The sequence below is a fragment of the Hyla sarda genome, chromosome 9, assembly GCF_029499605.1.
Source record: "Hyla sarda isolate aHylSar1 chromosome 9, aHylSar1.hap1, whole genome shotgun sequence".
Classification (NCBI taxonomy): domain Eukaryota; kingdom Metazoa; phylum Chordata; class Amphibia; order Anura; family Hylidae; genus Hyla; species Hyla sarda.
This window is the reverse complement of record NC_079197.1, coordinates 31252773-31270936: the sequence shown is the minus strand read 5'-3', so window position 1 is coordinate 31270936 and position 18164 is coordinate 31252773. Positions and strand designations below refer to the sequence as shown.

The following is an 18164-nucleotide window of genomic DNA, read 5'->3' as shown; positions in this document are numbered from 1 at the left end:
CAGAAAAGATGGGAGGGGTTGAAACACATTCCATATGCGAAAATTATGTTTTATATACCCAGTGCCTCTATACAGCCCTTTTTATTAGCTTATGGGGATAGTTTAAGTGGATAGGTCAGTCAAATAAAATAAGCACTAATCTTTGTCACTATTCCTTGGCAGCCATTACACCATTTGGAAGTGACAAGGATTGCAGATTTTTGTTCCACTGTAAGGGTCTATTCACACGGCGGAATTCCTCCTCAAATTAAAGACCATAGACTTCAATGGGATTCCGCAAGCGGAAATTCAGAAGTGTGAATGGGAGTGCGGAATCCCATAGAAGTCTATGGGTTTTAACTTGAGGCAGAATTCAGCCGTGTGAATAGACCCTAACTTTTTAACATCAAGCATAAGAAAGCGAGTGATTGATTCCACCACAATCTACCCTCTAAGACACTCTACCTCTCAAATGGACAAATATATTTTCCCTATTTAAAGGGGTACTCCGGTGGAAACCTCTCCTGCTCTGGACAGTTCCTGATGTGGACAGAGGTGTCAGCAGAGAGCACTGTGGTCAGACAGAAAAGAAATTAAAAAAGAAAAGACCTTCCTGTGGAGCATACAGCAGCTGATAAGTACTATATCTCAATGGACAAATATATTTTCCCTATTTAAAGGGGTACTCCGGTGTAAAAAAAAAAAAAATTTTTAAACAGATTTGTAAATAATTTTCATTAAAAAATCTTAATCCTTTCAGTACTTATCAGCTGCTGTATACTACAGAGAAAGTTGTGTAGTTCTTTCCATTCTTACCACAGTGCTCTCTGCTGACACCTCTGTCCACGTCAGGAACTGTCCAGAGCAGGAGCAAATCCCCATAGCAAACCTCTCCTGCTCTGGACAGTTCCTGACATGGACAGAGGTGTCAGCAGAGAGTGAGAGCACTGTGGTCAGACAGAAAAGAAATTCAAAAAGAAAAGACCTTCCTGTGGAGCATACAGCATCTGATAAGTACTGGAAGGATTAAGATTTTTAAATAGAAGTCATTTACAGATCTGTTAAACTTTCTGGCATCAGTTGATTAAAATAAAAAAATATTTCCACCAGAGTACCCCTTTAAGAGAACCTTGAGGCCGTAAAAGCAAGGGCAGTGCATTAAAGGAGTAGTAGTGTTTCCAACCATGCTTTTGTTGCAAAGAACTGAGTGATCTCAATGCCTGAAATAACACTTTTATTACAGAACACGGGGTATGCAAATATGTATGTTGGTATCCTGTGTAGGTATGAAAATCCTGCTCTGCAAGTGTGATTGACAGCAAAGAAACTTCCATGATTACAGGCACAGAGCCGGGACTAGTTATGACTTGGTCTTTGCCCTGATACCTACATAGTAGTTATTTGCATACCCTGAGTGCCAAATTCAAAGTATTACTTCGGTCATTTAGACTACTCAGTTCCTGTGGAAAAAAAATTATAAAAAAAAAAAAATATATATATATATATATATGTGGTGTCCCGGTACTGGACATGGTCCTGTACCTTTGGTCGTAAGTCCACATAGTCAGAGTTCCTCCGTGCTGTTAGGATTCTCTTAGTGGGATAACCCTCAGTCGCCTCCTAAATCTGTAATTTATTGTATATATTTAGAATATTTAATAATATAAAGGTTACTTACAGGACCTTAGGTCATGTGGTCCCTGTGCATCATCGTCAAGGCAACGTCACTAGTCCGGGGCCGGCCCAGAGCGGAGAAGAGGGGGCCTCCCGGTGAAAGTGGACAGCCCGGAACGACTAACCCTCCCCACCGGACGGTCCCTGCAGCATAGATGGCCCGGACCAGCTCACCCTTCCTTCCCATCGAGGGGAGGTGAGTAGAAAACTAAAGGGGGGGGTCTGGATGATGACGAAGGCCGCAGTGGTCTTCAACCTGCAGACCTCCAGATGTTCCAAAACTACAACTCCCAGCATGCCCGGACAGCCGATGGCTGTCCGGGCATGCTGGGAGTTGTAGTTTTGCAACATCTGGAGGTCCGCAGGTTGATGACCACTGAAAGAGATTGACAGGCGGTGATGATGAAGAGGGGGCGGTGATGATGAAGGGGGGTGATGACAGGGTGATGATGATGGGGGTGAAAATGACAGGGTGATGATGACGGGGGTGTTAATGACGGGGGCCTGGATGATGACATGGGGGGGATGATGTATTTCCCACCCTAGGCTTATAGTCGAGTCAATAACTTTTCCTGGGTTTTTGGGGTGAAATTAGGGGCCTCGGCTTATATTCGGGTCGGCTTATACTCGAGTATACACGGCAAAGGCAATTTTAAGTGGTCTTCTCAAAGAGGTTTCACTGTATATGATAGAATTAACAAATTGAAATGTAGCCAATATAAACCACATAATGGGTGGGCCACATATCTATCCTCTGTTACAAGACTCACATGATGAACATAATTCTAGAATGTTTTATTCTTTTTGTTATTTAATGATCAGTATTCAAGCCCTTGTAGAACTGAGGAGCGGCTCCCGGGGGCCATTATTCCAGCACAGGATGAATTATATTTGCGGTTGTCATCTACGCTTGCTATGAGTGCTCTGTGTTTTCACATTCCTTGCTGTTAGTCTTTGATGAATGTCTGATATATAAATTTAATGTCTGAAGTCTCATCCCCTCATCGTACTCGGGCAAGTTATGAAAGAAATAATAATCGACATCTGTTTTCTTGTGAACAATCGTCGGTCGCGTTTCAGGAGCTCAGAAATGAAGTGCGCACTGATAAAAAAAGATGCGAATGACATATTATTGTTTGGAGTTCAATATTAAAGTAGACCGGCCATTGCAGATGTTGCTTCTGGAAGACATCCTAGACACTCCATTCAGAAGCCAAGTACATGATTTTATGTTCTTTGTTTATATATATATATATATATATATATATATATATATATTTTTTTTTTTTTTTTTTTTTTCTATAATGTATTAAAGGGGTACTCCGGTGAAAACCTTTTTTCTTTTAAATCCACTGGTGGCAGAAAGTTAAACATATTTGTAAATTACTTCTATTAAAAAATCTTAATCCTTCCAGTACTTATTAGCTGCTGAATGCTACAGAGGAAATCCCTTTCTTTTTGGAACACTGATGACATCACAAGCACAGTGCTCTCTGCTGACATCTCTGTCCATTTTAGCAACCATGCATAGCAGATGTATGCTAAGGGCAGCATGGTGTCTCAGTGGTTAGCACTGCTGCCTTGCAGTGCTGGGGACTTGGGTCCAAATCCCACTAAGGACAGCAATAAATAAAGCATTATTATAATAATGTCAGCAGAGAGAACTGTGCTCGTGATGTCATCAGAGAGCATTCCAAAAAGAAAAGAATTTCCTCTGTAGTATTCAGCAACTAATAAGTACAGGAAGCATTAAGATTTTTTAACAGAAGTAATTTACAAATATGTTTAACTTTCTACCACCAGTTGATTTAAAAGAAAAAAGGTTTTCACCGGAGTACCCCTTTAAAGTGATATAAACTATTGCCATAGACTTGCATTGTACAAAGAAAAGACCAGTCAGGGTTTTTTTTTTGCCTGTTTTTTTAACAGGACAGAAAAATGAGACAATGAATCCTGATGGAAACATGGACGCAAGGGGAGAAGAAAAATCAATGGACATATCAATAGGACAGTTAATTGTGACTAGTGTTGAGCGCAAATATTCGAAATGCTGATTTTTACCGCGAATTATCAGCACTTTGCCATTTCGCGAATATTCAGAATATAGATATATATTTGAAATGACGAATACACGTTTTTTGTTTTTGTTTTGTTTTTTTGCAAATATATGCGCATATGAAACTATGCAAATATGGAAGTATGCAAATATATGCGAATATGATAATATTCGCGAATATCGGCACTTCCAGTCAGAGGACACTGATCCCTCCCTTCTTTTAGGTGAAAGATATATGTGAATTTCATTACGAATTTTCACATGGAAAAAAAAAAGAGAATGAACAGAGCGAATATGCGAATTTCGCGAATATAGGACGAATATTCGTCCATATATTCCTGAAATATCGCGAATTAGAAAATGGCCTATGCCGCTCATCACTAACAGTGATATGAATGGACCCTAATAGGTCAATGGGATATCCAAGGTTAAAGGGGTATTCCAGGAAAAAACTTTTTTATATATATCAACTGGCTCCAGAAAGTTAAACAGATTTGTAAATGACGTCTATTAAAAAATCTTAATCCTTTCAGTACTTATGAGCTTCTGAAGTTAAGGTTGTTCTTTTCTGTCTAAGTGCTCTCTGATGACACGTGTCTCGGGAAACGCCCAGTTTAGAAGCAAATCCCCATAGCAAACCTCTTCTAAACCGGGCGTTTTCCGAGACAGGTGTCATCAGAGAGCACTTAGACAGAAAAGAACAACCTTAACTTCAGAAGCTCATAAGTACTGAAAGGATTAAGATTTTTTTAATAGAAGTAATTTACAAATCTGTTTAACTTTCTGGAGCCAGTTGATATATATAAAAAAGTTATTTTTTCCTGGAATACCCCTTTAACTTTTCCACTCCGCAGTTATCGCTGCTGTCCACCACCTCTCTACTGCAAAAAAAACTGAACAAATAACAAACAATTTACACGTTTTAAATTGTAATACTGCTATAGAGAAAACAACTAGGTGTGTACCTCCTATAGATCACCACCCCACATTTTAGATTTTGCCTCTCTTGGGTTAGTACTAGAGTTGAGCGAACTTAGAGTAAATTCGATTCGTCACGAACTTCTCGGCTCAGCAGTTGATGACTTTTCCTGCATAAATTAGTTCAGCTTTCAGGTGCTCCGGTGGGCTGGAAAAGGTGGATACAGTCCTAGGAAAGAGTCTCCTAGGACTGTATCCACCTTTTCCAGCCCACGGGAGCACCTGAAAGCTGAACTCATTTATGCAGGATAAGTCATCAACCGCCGAGCCGAGAAGTTCGTGACGAATCGAATTTACTGTAAGTTCGCTCATCTCTAGTTAGCACTAAGCCTACAATTCCTGGGCATGTAAGAACCAGCTACTTTCCTTACTTAAAATCACCCAGTGGAATGGGCAGAGTGCACAGCCAAGATGGAGGCAGATACACCGCCCCCCCCCCCCACCCCCCGCCCCCCGCCCACACACACACACATATATGTAACCCGAAAAACAATAAAAATTGTTCAGCACATCCCATACAACTATTATAGATGTTGTAAATATACAGGCGCATTCTGTTATGGCTGAAATACAATTGAAAACAAAACAAATGCTAAAATACTGCTAAGCTATATGTATAATATGCATCATTTTTTAAATTAGAATATTGCCATAGAATATGCAAATGTTTAACCCTTGCATGTCTATAACACCTCAGTATAATGGAAGTGTGATACACAGATAAAGTTATGAAAGTCAACTTACCATACCCCAAACACAGATTTAGGCTTTAAAGGGGTACTCCGCCCCTAGACATCTTATCCTCTATCCAAAGGATAGGGGATAAGATGTCTGATCGCGTGGGTCCTGCAGCTGGGACCCCCGTGATCTCTGTGCAGCACCCGTTGTTCGTTTAGAATGCTGGGTGCGGGCGACGGGGGTCATGGCGTCACGGCCATGCCCCCTTGTTGCGTAACATCACGCCCCCTCAATGCAAGTCTATGGGAGGGGGCGTGGCGGCCGCCACGCTCCCTCCCATAGACTTGCATTGAGGGGGCGTGGTGTGACGTCACAAGAGACGTGACAGCGACGTCATGAAAAAAATGTTCCGAAAGCTTGGGCAGTGGAGTACCCCTTTAAGAACAGGACTTCCACAACCACACGACAACTTGGGACACTGCGGTAGATATGGAAGTCAAAGCAACAGGAAAAGCAGCTAAACAGCTCTCAAAGATTAAAACTTATTTGGTGGGTGCGGAGTGACTTATTCCAGACTTGGAGAAAAGGTTATGACCCCAAATAAAAGATTTGTTTGATTTCAAAGCTTACACCCTGACACGTCCCAGAGCACCCTACACATAGAACAACTGTTCCTACCAGCTACATTTCATAACCAAGCATAATAGAACGAATATCATATAAACAGTTCTAGAACTGGGATAAACCTACAATTGGTACCTTAAAATCCATGTAGATAAGAACTAGACCTTTGCACCTCATCTTGCATTCAATCCATTTTCACATAGACAGGTAAATGGTATACTTTACCTTAACCCCTTAAGAACCAGACCAATTTTATTTTTGCATTTTCGTTTTTTCCTCCTCGCCTTCTAAAAATCATAACTCTCATATATTTCCATCCACAGACCCATATGAGGGCTTGTTTTTTGCGTCACCAATTGTACTTTGTAATTACATCACTTATGTTACCATAAAATGTACGGCGTAACCAAACAAATATTATTTATGTGGGAAAATTGAAAAGAAAACCGCAATTTAGCAAATTTTGGAAGGTTTTGTTTTCACGCTGTGCACTTTCAGGTAAAAATGACATGTTTTCTTTATTCTGTGGGTCAATACGATTAAAATCATACCCGTGTTATATGCTTTTCTATAATTGTACCGCTTAAAAAAATCTCAAAACATTTTAACAGTCCTAGTATGTTTGAGATTGCCCTATTTTGACTACCTATAACTTTCTAATTTTTCCGTATATGGGGCGATATGAGGGCTCATTTTTTGCACCATGATCTTTAGTTTTTATCAGTATCACTTTTTCTTAGGTTTTCCTTTTTGTAAATTTTTTATAAATTATTATTTTTTGAATAAAATGTGACAAAAAAGCAGCAATTTGGGACTTTTTTTTTTTTTTTTACGTTTACGTCGTTCACCGTACGGGATGATTAACAATATATTTTAATAGTTCAGACTTTTACGCACGTGGCAATACCAAATATGTGTATTAATTATTTTACTCTTTTTTGAGAGTAAAATGGGAAAAACGGACGTTTTACTTTTTATTGGGGGAGGGGATTTTTCACATTTTTTAAACTTTTTTATTTTAAATTTTTTTACTTTTTTTCACACTTTTTATGTCCCCATAGGGGACTATTCATTGCAATCAGTTGATTGCTAATACTGTGCAGTGCTATGTATAGGACACAGCACTGCTCAGCATTATCGGTGATCTTCTGCTCTGGTCTGCTCGATCTCAGATCAGAGCAGAAGACCCCGGGAGATGGCCGGAGCCAGGTGAGGGGACCTCCAGCCGCCATGCTGGATGATCGGATCCCCGCGGCATCGCTGCGGGCGATCCGATCATCCATTCAAAGTACCGCGATGCTGCAGATGCCGTGATCTGTATTGATCACGGCATTGGAGGGGTTAATGGCTGACATCCGCGCGATCGCGGATGTCCGCCATTACCGGCGGGTCCCTTGCTGCTGATAGCAGCCGGGGCCTGCCGGGCATGACGCGAGCACCGGAGCGGATCATGTCGGCGCGTAAATGTACGTCATGGTGCGTTAAGTACCACGTCACCATGACGTACATTTACGTCCATTGTCGTTAAGGGGTTAAAGGGTTGCTCCCGTGGAAAACTTTTTTTTTAAAATCAACTGGTGCCAGAAAGTTAAACAGATTTGTAAATCACTTCTATTAAAACAATCTTAATCCTTCTAGTACTTTTTAGGGGCTGTATACTAAAGAGAAATCCAAAAAAGAAATGCATTTCCTCTGATGTCATGACCACAGTGCTCTCTGCTGACCTCTGCTGTCCATTTTAGGAACTGTCCAGAGCAGCATATGTTTGCTATGAGGATTTTCTCCTGCTCTGGACAGTTCCTAAAATGGACAGCAGAGGTCAGCAGAGAGCACTGTGGTCATGACATCAGAGGAAATGCATTTCTTTTTTGGATATCTCTTTAGTATACAGCCCCTAAAAAGTACTGGAAGGATTAAGATGTTTTAATAGAAGTGATTTACAAATCTGTTTAACTTTCTGGCACCAGTTGATATAAAAAACAAAAAAAATTTAAAAAGTTTTCCACGGGAGTACCCCTTTAATGCTTTTCTTGTTGGAACCCATATGTACATGGAAGGTCAATGACAGGGCTTTCTTGTATCTTGAGGTTGATTGAAATGTTGGCATTTCACAGGTCAACTCTTGTGCAAACATTGGTACCTCCTAAGGGAAGTGTGACCTTGTCTGCTTCCCTTTTCCTGGAAATATTGGTTATGTTTTTTTTTTGTTTTTTTTTAAATATCAAACTCCAGCTGCCTGTGTAACCCGATCTTATTGCCGACACTTTCCATGGTCCCTCGTGATGTAAGAATTAATTAACAATTCATTGAACATCAATGGTATGTGAGAGCTCCGCTGCTTGGAGAGGTAAAACATATTTAATCTAATAAGTAACTCAATCGGGGCCAATAAAATCTGCTTATCTCCCACTTGAAAGTCAATACACATTGTCAGCCCTTGTAAAGAATAGATGGCAACACCAGTGGTGACGGTCAGTACTGGATAATAACCTACAATGTAGAAACATTTATTTAGACCATAACATTTACCAAGGAACTGAATGGAGTGGAAAAGTAAAAAAACGGGTATTGACAAGTGTTGCTGTCTGGTAGTACAAGCCATCTTGGCCAGCACATTTGCACAGGACAAAACTTTTTTTAAAGGCAATAGAATGGACAGCGCATTTCGGTGCTCACGTACACCTTCCTCAGGTCCAATGTAAAAACACTATCTGCCATGCTGGAGGGCTGTGCACTTTCTCTGCACAATTTGCACCACAAAACTGGCATACATAACTTGTGGCACATTAAGAATGTGTTTTTTTTTATATAGTTTTTTCAAAAATATAGTAAAGCAACATTAAGCCACAGCATTTTTTTTTGGGGGGGGGGGGGAATTATTTAAACAATGCTAAATAATGCTGGGGGAGATTTATCAAAATCTGTGCAGAGAAAAAAGGGGAGCAGTTGCCCAAAACAACCAATCAGATTGCTTCTTTTATCTTCTAGAGGCCTTTGTAAAAATGAAAAAAGCGATCTTATTGGTTGCTATGGGCAATTGCTTCCCTTTTCCTTTGCACAGGTTTTGATAAATCTCCCACACACTGAGTGTAAATCCAGCCTTAAAAATACCTGGAAAAAGAGCTAAATCTAGATGGTGCTTATGTACAAACCAGTATTACATTTTTTTTGCATAATATTGTCATTACATCAGATAGTAAAATGTCATTATACGTGTCACCGGGGGTTCTAAGTTATAGCTCTAAACCCAATTGAATTGTAACTTTTAATACTTGCACATAAACATTTCTGATTACTTCCAATGTGATACTGAAACGTTCCCATTTAAAGTGCCAGTATGTCCGAATAATAAAATCTCACTTGTTCTTTCAAAAACAGCGCCACATCTATCCTCAGGTTGTGTTTGGCATTACAACTTGGCTCCTTTCACTTCAATAAAACTGAAGTACAATCCTACACTCAACCTGGGGACAGACGTGGCACGGTTTTCTAATCCTAGATAACCTCTTTAACTTGCTCTCCATCTGTCAGACAGTCTTGTGTATGTTGTCTCTCTCTCTATATATACATATATATATATATATATATATATATATATATATATATATATATATATATATAGTACCTGTGTTTCAGCTTCCATCCCTAAGAAGTTATTGTGGAGCTGTGAGAAATCTTTCTGTAAACTACGCAAATGTTTACTTGCAAAACTGTTTTGTGCATTGCACTGCATTAATGGCCTACACTGAGGTGATACAGAATGGAAGGGTTAAAATTAGCATATATTATTGTATCAGATAGATTATGCTTTGGTCACATGTTTGTGGTGTCCCGATACCGTATTTTATACGTTACCTTTGCAGAGGTCCCCATAGTCAGAGTCCTTAGGACGAAGGGGTCCTTCTTCTGTTGTTATCCCCTTGTCACCCCTCAGTTAGTCAATGACTATATAGAAGTTCATATAAGTATAAGTATAAATATGTATATATGTAATTGCCTACCTGTTCAAGCATAGCAGGACCTGCGGGTCACGTGATTAGGTTCAGAACTCTATGGTTTTGCTACAGGACCTTTGGTGGTTCTCATGACGTGATCACCCAAAATGCAATGTAACGGTGATTGACAGTAGTTATGGACCAATCCAAAACGGCCGGCCCCTGCCCATATAAGGGACCTGCGCCATCTTGATCCCTCTCTTGGATTGCTGACTCTGGAAGAGGTAGGACCTCCGCAGCTTACAAGACAATTTACTAGGCCAAAGCCTTGCGGCCTCGGCCTCTAACATAGCGGATAGACTAAGCAATTCCCCACTACTCATCGCATGATCACTGGACCTAATTACTCCCTTAAATTCAGCGGATCTCTGCTATATAATTCTTAAGAAGCTAAATTGAGCTTATCTGATCCCAACCAACTGTCAATCGCTGCTCAGCTATATCTATAGAGACTCTGTTATCTGGACTGTTACTATTGCTGCATGTACAGAAATTCTTCAGTAAAAGTTCCTGCAAGTTTTCAGTTAACAGTGGTTGAGGACAATCCTTTATTTCTGCATCATCTATTGCTCTTAGGAAGGGTGGCAATAGGCCTATCAAGAATTACAGAATTTAACCCTCACCCTGGCGTCATGAGTGACAAGGGTTAACAGCGCCCTTAACTATCCTGAACAGCAACACCCTAGTTACCCTACACCCCCACAAGGCTTGATCCCAAATCCGCCACCACATGTTGCTCCCTAGCCTATGGTTTTGCACATAAACCTCTTAATAAAACTCCCAAAGGTGGACCTTAAAGTCTTGGTCTGGCTTTTGCCTTTTGGGTCTTGTCATGTCTACTGTCTCGGATCCCGCAAAACATACTTACACCGAGGCCAAAGTGTCACTTTTAGGCTATGTTCATACAACGGAATGTCTGCACGGATAATCTCCGTGTGGAGATTCCGGACACTGCGGGACATTGTTAATGCCGGCGCTAGGATTGCATGGGAATGTACCGTCTCATAGACAGCTATGCATTCTGTACGGAGTCCGCAGAAAGAATGAAGGTGTTAATTCTTTCTGTAGACACGGAAAATTGAAGTTTCCATGCTAGAAACATCAGGCACGGAAATTTTAGCATGTGCACATTGCAGCAGAATCCCATTCAATTTAAGGGGACTCTGCTGCAGCGGAATCTCCGTGCCAAATCCCAGTGCGGAAATCGGCATGGAAATTCTACATGTGAACATGGCCTTAGGTGCAATACTGTTCTACAAGCCAATCACTTTCCTCTTCCAGTCCGCACTGTGCACACTTCAGCTCCAGTTAAAGGGGGTACTCAGCTGCCCCAGCATTTGGAACATTTTATTCCGAATGCTTGGAGCGGGCAGCAGGGGTCGTGACGTTGCGGCCACACCTCTCGTGATGTCATACCATGCCCCCTCAATGCAAGCCTATGGGAGGGGGTGTGACGGCTGTCACACCCCCTCCCATAGACTTGCATTGAGGGGGCGTGGAGTGACATCACGATGGGCACGGCTGTGACATCACGACCTCTGCCGCTTGCAACCAGTGTTCTCTAAATGAACGCCGGGTGCGGCACAGAAATCGCAGAGGTCCCAGCAGCGGGACCCCCGCGATCAGACATCATATCCCCTATCCATTGGATAGAGGATAAGATGTCTAGGGACTGAGTACCCCCTTAAGTAAATGCCCCACAATCATTTTAAACACATAAATGAAAGTTACCAAGAATAATGAAGTTTAGATGTTGTTTTAATATATAAATCTAATGCTATTCCCTCACAATGGATATTCACTATAAAGTCCCAACCAGAAATCCGGACAGATTAAAGTAATGCTCGCTTGGAACCCAACCCATATGGAATAGCTTTATTTTATGTCAAGAAATTAGATCAGATGAATCCCTCCGGATTCTGTACTTAATACAATTCCAAGTCTTCTACAACAGTAACCGAGGCTTATTGCTTAGTGAAGATTTCCCCTGTAGACCTTCAGTCCGGTTACAAGTACAGTATTTGTGTGGGATGCACTTAAGATACAAAAGGTTTAGGGCTTTTAATAATGCCTACAATTATTTCTCCTTACAAGGAGCTGGCTAGGCTAAGAGCCGGGATTAGAGAACGTGTTTCATTATGACCCTTCGGTCAATTGGTAGAGGCTTTGGTTTTATCCCTCCCAACAACGTCCACTCGGTATATGGTTTGTTCTCCAGTGCACCGGTTCACTTACATGACTGCAGAATAAATGATAGGTAAACGTACAGTAAAAGTATAGTAAAAGTATAGTGGCTGAAAATAAACACCCACGCGGAGCAATGAGGGTTTGTAATAATGTATCAATTACCGTATATACTCGAGTATAAGCCGAGTTTTTCAGCACGATTTTTCGTGCTGAAAACACCCCCTCGGCTTATACTCGAGTGAACTCCCCCACCCGCAGTGGTCTTCAACCTGCGGACCTCCAGAGGTTTCAAAACTACAACTCCCAGCAAGTGGTTCCGGGCTGCTATCTTCACCGGGGAGGCCTCTTCTAAGCGCTTCGGGCCCGGCCTCAGAATAGTCACGTTGCCTTGACAACGACACAGAGGTGCGTTCATTGTCAATGTAGTTCTGCGTCATTGTAAAGGCAACGCCTCTATTCCGGGCCGGAAGCGCGGAGAAGAGGCGCCCCCAGTGAAGATAGCAGCCCGGAACCACTATGCCACCGGACCACCTCCTCTCCGGACAGCCCTGCAGGACCGGACCAGCGCCGAGCGGAGGTGAGTACTCAAAACTAAAGGGGGTGAGAGGGGGCTGGATGATGTCGAAGGCCGCAGTGGTCTTCAACCTGCGGACCTCCGGAGGTTTCAAAACTACAACTCCCAGCAAGCCCGGACAGCCGATGGCTGCCCGGGCTTGCTGGGAGTTGTAGTTTTGAAACCTCTGGAGGTCCGCAGGTTGAAGACCACTGAGGGCGAATGATGAGAAGAGGATGATGAAGGGGGGGGTGTGGGATGATGACAAGAGGATGATGAAGGGGGGGGTGGGATGATGAAGGGGGGATGTGTGGGATGATGACAAGGGGATGATGAAGGGGGGATGTGTGGGATGATGACAAGGGGATGATGAAGGGGGGATGTGTGGGATGATGACAAAGGGATGATGAAGGGGGGATGTGTGGGATGATGACAAGGGGATGATGAAGGGGGGATGTGTGGGATGATGACAAGGGGATGATGAAGGGGGGATGTGTGGGATGATGAAAAGGGGATGATGATGAGGATGTTAATGACGGGTCTGGATGATGACAGGGGGGATGATGTATTTCCCACCCTAGGCTTATACTCGAGTCAATAACTTTTCCTGGGATTTTGGGTTGAAATTAGGGGTCTCGGCTTATACTCGGGTCGGCTTATACTCGAGTATATACGGTATAACAATCAGCAGCAGTGACCTCTCTCTTGTCCTGGAGGATAAACAATGATACAGTGACCCTCTCGACCTACGATGGCCCCGACATATGATAATTTCAACATACGATGGCCTCTCAGAGGCCATCGCATGTTGAAGGCAGCATCAACATACGATGCTTTTGTATGTCGGGGCCATCGCATAAACGGCTATCCGGCAGCGCAGACTGCTTCAGCTACCACTGGATAGCCGTTTACGGTGCCCGTGTGGTCCGCTGACGATCACTTACCTGTCCTCGTGGCTCCGGCGCGTCCTCTTCAGGATCCCTGCATCGGCGGTGCTCTCCATCGTCGTCATCACGCCGTCCCGTCATCCAATAGGAGCGGCGTGCGTAGCGACGTGATGGCGGCAACGGAGAGCGAGGATGCCGGGTAAGCAGAGGCCTTGCCGGAGCGTCTGGGACATCCAGGGGACGCAGCAACAGCAATGGAAGGTGACATCCAGGGCAGCTGTGACGAGCGGCGACCATCCGGAGCGGCGGGGACAGGTGAGTACAACTTCCTCTAACAGTGGTCTACAACCTGCAGACCTCCAGATGTTGCAAAACTACAACACCCAGCATGCCCGGACAGCCAACGGCTGTCCGGGCATGCTGGGTGTTGTAGTTTTGCAACATCTGGAGGTCTGCAGGTTGTAGACCACTGTCCTATACTTTACATTGCACGGATCCCTCAACATGCGATGGTTTCAACAAATGATGGTCCATTTGGAACGGATTACCATCGTATGTTGAGGGACCACTGTAACTATAGCAAAAAAGCACATATAGCACAAGTAAATGCGGGTTCTGAGAGGCAATCTATAATATATAGCTGCAAACTTTCACCTAACTCCAGCTCAGGGAAGGGTAGCCAGAGTAATATAGGCTAGGACCAATGTACCCCCCCCCCCCCCCCCCCATGACGAATAAGCACTTACTTGTTCATTAGCTGATGGCTGGCCCTTTTATGCTAGGAACCTTCATTTAGCCGATATTTGCCACGTGTAAAAGGGCCTTAAGGGTGTGTTCCCACCTGGCGTATACGCAGCGTATTTCACGCTGCACAAAATTTACGGCAGCAGCGGGAATTATGCTGCGTATCCCTTGCTCACTATACACACAGGGCTTTTCGGTGGCAGCCCTATGTATGCAATGAGTTTTGGAGGCGGAGCCGCGCGTCACAGTCACGCCGGCACACGGCCCCGCCTCCAAAACTCACTGCACACATAGGGCTGCCGCCGGAAAGCCCTGTGTGTATAGTGAGCAAGGGATACGCAGTGTATTTCCCGCTGCTGCCATAAATTTTGCGCAGGTGGGAACGCACTCTAAAGGTGTACCCCGCCCTTTGATGTCTTATCCCCTATCCAAAGGATAGGGGATAACATTTCTGATCATGGTGCTCCCGCTGCTGGGGATCCCCCGCAATCTCCCTGCTGCACAGTGTTCGTTTAGAGCGTCAGGTTCAGCTCCGGAGGCTTGGGACATCACAGTCACTCCCCACTCGTGATGTCATGGCCAGGCCCCCTCAATGTATTTGTTACGCCAAGCACTCCAGGTCCCTTCTCCTCCCTGGAGCGCTCCTCACCTGCCCCGTCCTCTGGCTGTTCAGTCCCGGCGCGCGCAGCCCCGCTCTCTAGGGCGCGCGCGCGCCGGCTCTCTGAGACTTAAAGGGCCAGTGCACCATTGATTGGTGCCTGGCCCAATCAGTACCTGCACCTGTGCCATTTGTATAAAAACCCACTTCCCCTTCCTGTCCTTGCCGGATCTTGTTGCCTTGTGCCCTGTGAAAGCGTTTAGTGTGTTCCCAAGCCTGTGTATCCAGACCTTCTGCTGTTGCCCCTGACTACGACTCTTGCTGCCTGCCCTGACCTTCTGCTACGTCCGACCTTGCTCTTGCCTTGTCCCTGTGTACCGCGCCTGTCTCAGCTGTCAGCTGAGGTTGAGTCGCTATCGGGTGGAACGACCTGGGGGTTACCTGCCACTGCAAGTCCATCCCGCTTTGCGACGGCCTCTGGTGAAAACCAGTAACCCCTTAGACTCCTTTCCCCTGGTATAGCCCACGCCATCACCCCACTGACACAGAGGATCCACCACCAGTGTCCTCGCTGCATACCAGTCCGGATCCTGACAGTATTGACTTGCATTGAGGGGGTGTGGCCGTGACATCACGAGCGAGGCGTGACCGTGACGTTTCGAGCCTCCGCCTGGCATCCACAGTCATCCGGCTCCCACCTAGACTGACCACCTCAATCCCTTAAGGCCAAGTTCACATGGTGGAATGTCTGCGGGTGTCAGCAGAACGTGCCAGCACTAGGAGCATTTCCCAGCGGATTTCGCAGAAATAAGAGACTATAGACAATGATAGACAATTTCTGCGGCAGAAACATCAGTGGAAAAGTGTGCAGTGCAGCTGCTTTCTTTTATTATTCATGCTGCTAGTGGAGGTAAGCCTCTGGCCATGAAGGTCAAAACACCAGATGGGAAAACCCCTTTGGGAAATTTATCTCAATTTAAGCCACACCCCTTTTTCTGGAAAAAAAATTGTCTGTCATGGTGCAAACAAGCAAAATTCTTTTGAAATTGTGTCTTGCGTCACTTTTTCACCAAATCTGCAGTCTGCACAAAAAAAGGCAGTTTTGAATATTTCCCCGTTTTTTTTGTTTTTTTTTAAAGAGCCGAGGCGAGTGCTCTCTATCACCCAAGAACAAGTGCAAACGTGTCACACTAAAAAAAACGTGCACAAAGGATGCGGTCTATCGCTAAGCCCTTCTCCACAGGAGAGAGGCCCCCCAACAAACCGACCCTTCACCTCCGGGCCAAAAGGCACCTGCAAGGATCCAGGTTCGATGCCCCTTTTCGTCCAAAGCTACTAAGGGGCCACAAAGGCACCTGGCTTCAACCTAGGGTTAACCAAGGTATCAGCCAAGGAGCAGTATACTGATGGCATCTCGACCGAAGCCAAGATGCCCAGGGGTTGCAGGGAGGTGAGGAACCTGATGGCCACACACACCTCCCCCTAGACCGCCAGAAGGGACACCCAGAAGGGCTACCGCATCCAGACAAATCCTGTGTACACACAACACACGCAAAGTTGCACAGTGACATACAAAAATAATAAATAAGTGGATGAGTGCAGATATACTGCCCGGTCATCCGGCCGGATCTATAAAAATTCCCCTGATCCTAGCCAGAAGGCCGGGATACCAAGGGTAAGTGCCAAAGGGGAAGAGTATATGGTGCAGTGCGTGTTTCCCCCATTATGTAAAAAAAAGAACATATTTTTTCCAGCTACATGTCACTTGGCATACTGTGTGCCCAGACAAACTTCCCCATAGACTTACGTATGGAAAATGTTCAAATACAGACCAAATTTTTCTGCAATCTTACGGACACATTTTGACAAATGGAAGACGCATGAAAATACAGAGTGGGAAGCTAGTCAAAAGGATATTCCCATCTCTTTTTTTTTTTTACCTCCCGAGCCCCTCCAGCCCGTCTGTGGCCACCGGAGTTGTTTGCACAACTCCAGTCAGAGTTTATTTAGGCTAGGTTCACAGTACGGAATCTCTTGGCAGAATTTCTGCCGGAAATTTAGCCGGCGGCACTAAGACCGCACGGACTGCATTGCTGTCCCCATAGACGGCAATGCATTTTTGGGTGGATATTTTGGGAGATCTGCTCAGAAATGCATTGACATCTATGGGGTCGGCAATGCAGTCCGTGCGGTCCTAGTGCCACCACCTTGATCTCTGGCAGAAATTCTGCCTAGAAATTCCGTAGTGTGAACCTAGCCTTACACAGCAGAATTTCCACTTGCGGAATTTTGCAAGAGGAATTCCACCTCAAATAAAAGCCCACAGACTTCTATGGAATTCCACACTCCCATTCACACTTCCGAATTTGGGCTTTATTTTGAGGTGGAATTCCGCCATGTGCATAGACCCTTAGGCTAGGTTCACACTGTGGAATTTCTGAGCAAAATTTCTGCCGAAGATTGAGTCGACGGCACTAGGACCACGTGGACTGCATTGCCGCCCCCATAGACTGCAATGCATTTCTGGGTGGATCTTTTAGGAGATCAGCTCAGAAATGCATTGCCATCTATGGGGACGGCAATGTAGTCCGCATGGTCCTAGTGCCGCCGGCTCGATCTCCGTCAGAAATTCTGCCCAGAAATTCCACAGTGTGAACTTAGCCTTAAAGTCATTAGGAGTTGCACAAATTGCGTAACCCATCTGCATTGGCTTTATACCTCCTGGTTTTATACCTCCAGTGGCTGCAAACAGACCAGAGGGGGTCGAGGGGTCAGAAGATGAGATGGGGATATCCTTTTGATCATGATTTGAAAACTGTGCTGCACTATGCAATATGACAGATAAGATATAGGAGGCGCACATGAAAAGCGCTTGTTTATAAAGACATTTGGGACGAAGCTGGCTCTCGGAATCATACACTTCAAACGCAGGAAATCTCGAGCAGAGCGGCTTCCTGATCCTGTCCCTGAAGACTATGCACTTTAATCTGCTGCTTTTTAACTTCCAGATGTAGAAGCTGCATAAGGACAACCAAACCAAGCGATACCTGTTTAAAGGGGTACTCTGGCGCTAAGACATCTTATCCCCTATACAAATGATAGGGGATAAGATGCCTGATCACGGGGGTCCCGCCACTGGGGACCCCAGTGATCTTGCACGCAGCACTTCCTTAGAATCAGTCCCCGGAGCACGTTCGCTCCGGGTCTGATT

At 44.5% G+C, this 18164-nt stretch overlaps 1 protein-coding gene across 7 annotated transcripts in view; it reads left to right on the top strand.

Annotated features, from left to right (window-relative positions):
* The window catches only part of LOC130291184 (uncharacterized), a 150602-nt gene that overhangs the window by 77788 nt on the left and 54650 nt on the right, over positions 1 to 18164 (top strand). For 5 of the 7 annotated variants that reach the window (XM_056539684.1, XM_056539694.1, XM_056539683.1 and 2 more), the window contains exon 2: positions 1660 to 1849. The exons of the other annotated variants lie outside the window; for them this stretch is intronic. The gene's annotated coding sequence lies outside the window, so the exon portion shown is untranslated. The remainder of the gene's footprint in view (positions 1 to 1659; positions 1850 to 18164) is intronic. 7 annotated transcript variants of the gene reach the window in all.